Here is a 9354-nt window from a genome sequence, read left to right as displayed (position 1 = left end):
ATTATCCTCTTCTCTCTCATGTTGTTTCCAAAGACCAAAGGGAAGTCTGAGAATATTTCACCTAACATAGACTATCAGTAGACAAAAAAAAAAAAGAAAAAAAAAAGAAAATTAAAAACAAAAACAACCAAATAGAAAATTTAATTTTAGAGTTGGACTCTACAACAACTGAAATACAATTGATCTAGAAAGCAGAGTAATAGACTGAGCTTCAGAAGGAAAAAAATCAGCAAACTCCATGCGGGTCAAATGAGAGTCTCTCGTTTGGAGAACACAGGGGAAAAAGTAACCAAGAGTGGATGAGGCTCAGAGTTCTGGCAGCAGCTGGCGCTGGCTACGCTCTTCCCCAGCCTGCTACTCTCCAGCTGTACACTGCTGCAGCACAGCTCTTAGTTTTCAAATTTGAGCCTTGTACTTAGCCTTTTGGATCATGGGCTGTGGGAACTCTACTGCTTCTAAAAACTGGGTTATTAAGATAACCCTTGTGGTTCCCCTAAACCCTTTCCACATCTCTAAAACATGTTCCATTTGTAAATCTTCTCCTTCAAATGGCCTCAGTTGAGTAATAAGTACAGACATTTATTACAGCAGACAGATGGGGACCACCTCACTCTGCAATTCCACTCCAAGAAAAATGAATGAGATGTATTTATAGCAATTTTCCTGTAATTTACAAACAGAATACTGGATGAAAAGAAAACTAAGACATAAAAACTGTTAATACCATAAAATCTATATTTTATGAACACTTAAGGCTTATAATCGACATCTGCTCTTTCAAAGGTATGTAGCTGTTCAGGGACGTGCTTTTGCATCATCGAGAAAGGACGGGAGTAGGAATGACACCAAGAATGAAGGGGAGGATATGATTATGTGAGCAGTAGATTCTGTCAGGATGTGGAGTCTAACTGAACGTATATGTGGATGCCAGAAAAATGAAAATAGTGAGTGAACTGCCTTGTCTCTGAAATTTTGGGGGAGGGAGTGGTATTTTACATTATAATTACAGATTTATGATTTCTCAAAATGGAACTGGAAAATCCCATTTTTTCAAATAATTGAATGATAGGAATTCTGAAATGGTTATGCATATTCAATTCTAAGATGGAGAATTCCATATAGAGGAAATTACTATTTTGACCAGTTAGGAAAAGGTGAGAAGTCAGGGGTGGGGGGTGGTCAGTGAACATTTAGAGAACTCTGGGGTGTGGTACCTAGGGGGTTCTCAGAGGAGGTGGGATGAAGATATGGGTAGAACTGTGCATCAGGTCAGGAGGGGCAATGTGCTCTAGAGGAGAGGAAGCAACAACTTTCTATGAATTAGCTATAAGCTTTGATAAAGCTACATCCTGTTATTCCTGATACTACATGTAATTGTATTTTTATACTGTATCAGGTTATGCTAAATTGTCCCTGAATTAAAATGACAAATACTTTTGTGTAGTATAAATTTAAAAAGTGAGATTATCCACAGATGATTGATATGAAAGATAAAAATGAAATAAGTGTGATTGTGTGATGAAGAAAGGCCCTGAGGGGGTGGCAAAGAAAGAAAAATGCCAGCCATCTCCCCATTTAGAAAGGAGGGATGAATATTTATTTTGATTAAGATTTACGTGCTTCACAAGCTAACCCAAATAATTTAGGTGTGGGAGAATGTGGGCTGTGCAGGATTTATTTGCTCTGCTAAGTGTGGGAAGGGGATTTATCAGGAAGGTTCTTAAGATAGAAGACAAAAATATTTTTTAAAAGAAAACTGTTCTGTTTATGGCATTAATTTAATTTATGAAAATAGGAATATTTGACGCCAGCTGTCTCTTCATTTGGAGGTGCTATCTGAATTGTATGTGAACAAAGATGGTTTATTTGGTACTGTTCCACCAGGAACTAAAAGCAGCTATACATTCTTTTTTATTGGTTTGAAGAGGTGAGCATCTCTTAAGACAATGGTAATAGGCAAGTGTTATATGAATAACTTCCTCTTTGGATGTCTTTGAGCAGGACTCTATGAATAGAGTTTTGTTTATGATATATGATTAGATGAACTAAACTGTTTGTTCATATAACAAGAGACCAAACTGTATTCCTGTGGTGCTCTTCCTCAGCTTCAAAGCGTCTGTCCTATGCCTGGATGATTGAGACCTTGGAGGTAAGTGTGTAGATGATGAACTGAATAGCTAGATAGCTCGTTGTAGAAAAGGGAAATCATTATTTACATAACTAAAAGCTACAAAAAATGTTTTCTCTTAATATTGAGGAAACATGGCTTGGAGTATGATCTTAGTTGTACACTTGGCTGTTGAAAGCACTGTAAGGCTCTCAAGATCCCGGAGGTCACAGCCTATGGCACTGTTGCATCTGTTTCCCATGTCCTTCAGCTTCCAAATCGCAATAGTGAAGATTTCTGTTATTTTGTTTTCTCAGCCAGCTGTTGCTCATGTTCAGCTGGGCAGGAAGCCTGCCTCTGACTGACTTAAAGTTTCTGGGTAAGGCAGCTAAGCAGGTGGAAACAACACTGTAATTCCTCAAGCTTGCAGAGCACTACAGTTTTCCTGCTTATCTTTGAGTGAGGGAATGCTTTCTGAAGTGAACTGAACATTCCGCAGACCTCTGAGTAACTTTGAAGTGCTTGCTTTTCCCAGCAGTTCTGGCTTGTCTTTGTGGGGAAGCAGGATATGCTAAGCCGGGGCCTCCTGGAGAAGGAGAGAGGCTGGGGGCGGCGGTGCTTTTTCAGGGCAGAAGCTATGTGGAAAGTTACATGCTGATCAGGCTTGTGTCATAGGCTACTGACTGATAACTTCCCGGTAGGGGCCTCAGGGTGGTGGCAGGTGGTCCGACTGCAAATGTCCTATCTTCCACTGCTAGTTTCACAAGACCTGGGTTAGAATCTTGGCTTATCGAATGGCTGATTACAGTTCTTTTTCTAAAATGGCCTTCCTGCTGTCAGTCGGGTCCTTCAGGCTACTGACTGATCTTCTCTGCTTCCTTGATAGATTAGCTCATGCAAGAGATAGGAAGGACATGAACCCACTGTACTGTAGATTTCATTGGGAATATCACATAGGGAGATGCCCCCCCTTTATTTTGAATGTTGACTGCCAGCCATTTGAACATGGATGAGTTACTGTGAAGCTGCGGATGTTACAATTAGAAAAGCCACAAAAACTTCCCAAGTATTCTCATAAGGTTAAGGGACCATTTTCTATGAGTCTTTTATTTCCCCACACTTGAATAAAACAAAGTATGTATGCATTTTATGATTCAACATTTTGTAAATAGGTTTTCTGTATAGCTAGATTTGTATCAGAAATTTGGACACCAAAGTTCTTTCTAGGTATGAATAGGTGGTGGGAATTTTTCTCTAAAGTGAGGATGGTCACTGCAATACTGACAGGGTCTCTGCAGTGAGCCCTGGAAGATTTGGAAGAGAACTGGGATAAACATTTCTCTAATTTGGGTAGACAGCTTTTTTGGGTTTTGGCCACAGGATGACACAGGTCTATTAATTGATTTCAGGACCGAATGTGCCACTGAATTGCTCTCAGTTACAATGTCCCACATGATCCATCCACTGCATCACTTCCTGTTTTCCATCCCCATTTCTCACTGCTTGTATTGTACATACACTTTGCTCATTGGCCTCTTTGAGGTTCCTCTGCCACAGGGCCCTGCAGTTTCCTTTGCCTAGAAAGCTTTCCTCTTCATGAAAACATTATGGTTTGCACTTTCATTCCTTAGATCTTTTCTGATAACATACCACCCTTTTAATACTATTTTTCAGGTCATCCTTCTAAACTTGAATCTCTGACCCTGAGGTTTTTTGTCCCTTCTTAAAGCATTCACTTTTATAGACAGAATCTGTGCATTGTACATAGTATTTCACATTCTTCGTATCAGAACAAAATATTCATGGAAGGTGCCTTAATATTTTTTTTTGTTTCCTGCTCTGTTACAGGAATCTAGAACAATGTATAGCACACAGTAATCACTCACTAACTGTATATGTAAAATTAGACAGTAGCTGACATTTATCGCATTATTCTTCAATAATCAGTGCTCTTTTAAGTGTCCTACACATATATCGTTTTTTCCTCACAGTGGCTCTTCTCCCTTCATTCCACTGAGTTTGAATAGCTGCAAGGTTATGTTACTATACAGTTACAGAGTGGGGTTTAAAATTCTGATCATCCAGATCTTACAAATCAAGCTCTGAACACTTTTATTTTCTTAATTGTAACAGGCATTTACCTCCCTGAAATCTGTATTTTATTATGATTTGGACAGGGAAGTTTAAACATTTTCCACTAAGGTTAATTTTCAAGTGATTTTCATATCACGTCAAGTAAAATTTATTTTGGATGTTAGTAAGTGCAGATGCCATTTAGTACTCACTCTAACACCAGAGTATTTAAACAGCTTGAAGCCCTCAGCATAATTCAGATACCAAAAAAAAAAAAAAAAAAATGGCAAAATTTGAGACATCAGGTAGGCAGGAAATAATCTGTCTTAACGGTGGTTATGCATAACTTAAAATTTTACTTTTGGCATCAGTTTTCAAATTTTATTTAGAAATTAAATAAAATTTCTAATAAGGACAAAAATAGTTCTTAAGAGGTTATTACAAATGTATCTGTTCATCCAACTTTTAGGGTGTATATGTGAAAATTATAGAGCCCAGATTATGAAACTTATGTCTAAATAACTTGTTATCAATAAAGCTTGGAGTAGGACCTTTGAGTATTTTATATGTATATGTATATGTGTATGTATATCTATCTATCTATCATCTATCTATCTATCTATCTATCTATCTATCTATCATCTATCTACCTACCTATGTATCTAAAATAAACATCCATTGTCCCTTATAAATGAAAGCAAATTGTCTGTATTTGTTTATCTTGTAGTCAAGAAATACATAAAATACATTGAAATTATAAACTTAATGTTTTTTATCTCAACAAAATATGTGTCCCACAAAATATGGGTATCTTTCAGACTATTTCTATCCATTTGTTAATTTCATTTGTCTTTATGTAGGCAAATACAATATTTATCTTTGTACACTGAGTACCATAAGGATGTAAACATTTCTAAATTTTTAGTGAATATAAATTTAGTAAATAAAACTAAAAACTTAAAACATTTTGAAACTACCAGCAGATTGAATGGACAACATAGAATTAGAGAAAATCTTTGCCAGCTGTACTTTATAAATATTTTATTTATTATTTTTTATTTTTGTGTATGAGTGTATTGCCTGCATGTATTTAAGTGCACCTGTGCTATGCAATGCCCACAGAGATCAGAAGAGAGCATCAGATCCCCTGGAACTGGAGTTATAGATGGTTGTTAGCCACCATGTGGGTGTTGGGATCTGAATCTGGGTCTTCTGCAAGAGCAACCAATGTTCTTAACCACTGAGCCATCTCTCCAGCCCTGCCAGCTATACTTTAGACCAAAGGATTAATACAGAAAATATATAAAGAGCTATAAAAATTAAACACAGGAACCCCCAAAATTCTAATCAATAAATGGCCTAAGAAAGTAAACAAACAGTTCTTAAAAGAAGAAATACAATGGCCAATAAATGTTTTCAAAAACATTTAACATCCTTAGCCATCAGGGAAATGCAAATCAAAACTACTTTGAGATTCCATTTCAGGTCAGTCAGAATGGCTATTATCAAGAAAGCAAGTGACAACAAACGCTGATGGGGATGTGGAGAAAGAAGAACACTTACTGCTGGTGTGAATATAAACTGGTACAGCATTATAAAATCTCTCTGTATGTTTCTTAAACAATTGAAAATAGAATCGCCATAGGACCCACTGGGGTTATATCCAAAGGATTCTACACCCTCCAACAGAGATACTTACACATCCACATTCACTGCTGTTCTATTCACAACAGTAAAAAAATGGAATCAGCCTGCCTGTCTCTTAACTGATGAAGACAGTGAAATGTGGTTCATACATGTGATGCAATTTTATTCAGTTGTAAAGAAAAACAAAATTATGAAATTTGCAGGAAAAAATGGAACTGGAATATATCATATTAAGTGAGGTATTCTAGGCTCAGAAAGATAAACAGCCACATTTTCTATTATACATAGTTCATATATATATATGTGTGTGTGTGTGTGTGTGTGTGTGTGTGTGTGTGTGTGTATTTACGTGACAGTGAGTGTGTAGAGGCCAGGGAACTAGAGAGGGTCCATAAGAGAGGAATAAAGAGGCTTTTATAGAGGGGAATGAAAATGCAAAGGAAGACAAGTGATCTGAAAGGGGGGGATACTGGTTGCAGAAGACTACAAATGGGGCATAGGACAGGGAGAAGGGGGAGAAGAGTGGGTGGGAAGAGGATCAACTAAAACTAAGCATGTGTGAAAATGTCATAAGGAAACCCATTATTTTAGATGCTATTGAAAATAATGTAATTTTTAAAAATTCCTCTTTCTCCCAGTAGTTTTCAGAAAATGCACTATGGGGGTGGTAGTTAAAGCCACGAACACTGACAGCCTCTGTGAAAGCTGCTAAAATGGTAAAACTCCTTCCCATGAATTATTCTCCAAATCAAATGATATGACATAGGAACATGTCTCCACACTGCCCTTTGCTCAACTTCAATGACATTACAAGACATTGAAATGGACTCCTTTTCAAAACCACAGAATGTTCCTTGTAGCCCCTTCTGTAATGCATTGGGAACTATTCTGCAGATCTATGTGCTGCGTGTTTAGTAGAAAGGTTTTGCTCTTTGGAAGGAGGTGGAAATTAAAGGGGCATGGGAAAAGGAAGGAAAAATGAGATGACGAGAAACAGATAGAAAAAAGCGGCTTTAATAAGTTTTTCATGCGAAAAGCTTTCACTTCACAAAGGCAGGTGTTTCTGGAAAATTCTGGCACTGTTAGAACAGACACTGACCATGGGAGAGAGTTTTGCTCCAGGAACTAGAGTATTGTTTGGGTGGGCACTCAGTTCTCAGAAGAGAATAAATGACACTCTGTTCACCGTATGATTAGAAGGCATTTACTAGAACATGATGGGAAAGAGCATCTTAACAGTTTATATAGCACACACTGTTGATACAGTTCATTTCACGCAACCTTGCAGCATCTGTGTAATGGGATCCAGTACATTGACTTCATTGCTTGGCATATGGGCAGTGCTCATAACGCTATTCCATTTTGCTCTATTTCATTTTGCTCTTTTCTTCCTCATCCCCCTGAAATGGAGGGAGCCAAACTCTGAATTGTAGTCTTACTACCCAACCTGCACTTCTCAGACTCCTGCTCTATTCTCTGCCTACCTCTGTGCACTGCCCTCATATCCATCTCTGGTTTGTGCAGATTATTCTCCCCTCAGCCAGCTCCTGGCTGCCTTTTTAATTTGTGACCAGCCTCCTTTGTGACTTTCTCTTTTTTCCCAGTTCTCATCTTGACTAAGTTCCTGACTTCCATGTATTTGATGGGGGAAGAGCTGGTGAGATGTAATTCAGGAAACATGGTTTGCAATCTGTGGAGCAACCAGAACAGCTGGTGATGCTGCTGTTCAGTTTTTCTTGGCAGATGGACATAGAGGGAATTACGAATGGGAAAATTTGCTCAGCCTTGGCTGCTATTTCTTAGAGAAATATTACATTTGCCAGTTCTCTTCTGTACCACTGCAGCATCAAAGCTCAAGGCTAACAAATCACTGCCACCTCCACAAGATTGTGGCCCAGAGCTTCCTGCATTGAGTTTGTTCAAGGCTGTCTACTCCATAGTCGTTTGACTGGCCATTCAACCACAGTGAGAGATACATCTTTTGAGACTTCAGTACTTTGAAGCATATATTAAGTAAATGCTATTTTACATATCCAATGAGTTTAGATCTACCAACATGTGTCCATATGTTAATTTTTAAATTTATTATTATTTACTTATTTATTTATTTATTTAGTCTTTTTTTTATTAGAAGAAGCATTTCATTACAACAGCATTAACCTATTCAATAACATTGTTCTGAGCTAGGGTACATCTCTTTCAAAATTGGCTGTACATTTTTAGGTTTACAGATGAATTATTACGCTTATACAATACTGACTATTTTTAAGGAACATAACCATTATGTCATTAACATACCCATGAAATTCAACAATAATTTCATAATATTAATGTCCAGTTGGTGACTGTAGGAATGACCTTTACAATATAAGTGCAATCTGGACTAATGACTTTTACCAGCCTCAGAACCAAAAAGCTGTGTTTTTAATGTAAACAAACTCACTGAGCCATGTGCCTTTTTTGTGACCTGGGAATATGACCCCTCAGAACCCCTCCTCGCCTTCCACCTAAGATAGTGTTTACATGCATGCATCCTTTATATATGAAAAGGCTGGCAACAGGGTACTTTTCTCATTGCGAACAATGAGAGAAAATGAGTGTATGTGATAGTCTAGTCCTAGGGCTCAAAGGGTAAGATCCTCTGATAAGATAAAGGTGAGTCCTGACCTTCTACTTCTCCATTTCATATGGGAGATACTGTCTCAATAAAAGACAGAGTGAAGCCCTGGTTTGAACATCGTTCCAAGAGACATCTGAAGGGTCAAGTGCTCACCAGTTTAGGTATGTTCTTGGCCATATGAATGCTGGGAGTCAGGCTGCTTCTTCTTCAAGCATTGCCATAATGTGACTTAGAAATGCCACAGGTGACCACATTCCTGTGTTGCACTTTTCTTCTGTGGCCCTCTTTATACTGAATTTACATTATTACTTTAAATTGAAATTTAGAACCACAAAATATTTGTGTACATGTGTGAGTGCATGTATATAGGTGGGTGTTTGTGTGTAGGTGTGTGCACACATGTGTGCATGTGCCAAAAGACAACCTTGGGTGTCATTCTTCGAGGGCTAGCCACCTTTTTTGAGACAGTGTCTCTTACTGGTCTAGATCTTGCCAAGTAGACTAGTCAATCTGTCCTTTGAATCCAGACAGGAATCTGGCTATCTCTACCTCCCCAGCCCTGGAATTGCAAACCTGTGCCCCCATACCTGGCCTGCTCTCCCTCCTTCTTTCCTTCCTTCCTTCCTTCTGAGTTCCCCAGGTCCTACTGCTTGCAAAGCAAGCATTTCATTGACTGAGTCATCGTTCCACTTTAAATCCCCCAGTTTAAAACCCCACAGAGTTTCAACCTCCATCTCTTTGGTGTTTTGTCTTCATTATCGTTCTCTGCAGTACAAGTATTTTGGGTGAAATAGAAGAGTTAACTGGAGAAGGTTAAAATGGAATTATCTGGACAAAGACATTTTACTTTAAATGTCATGCCTGGGTGACAGAAAGCTCGTAATGGCACAAGCCTTGATGGAATTAA

This window comes from Nannospalax galili, unplaced genomic scaffold (assembly GCF_000622305.1).
Source record: "Nannospalax galili isolate Female #2095 unplaced genomic scaffold, S.galili_v1.0 scaffold293, whole genome shotgun sequence".
Lineage (NCBI taxonomy): Eukaryota > Metazoa > Chordata > Mammalia > Rodentia > Spalacidae > Nannospalax > Nannospalax galili.
This window is presented reverse-complemented; position numbering follows the sequence as displayed.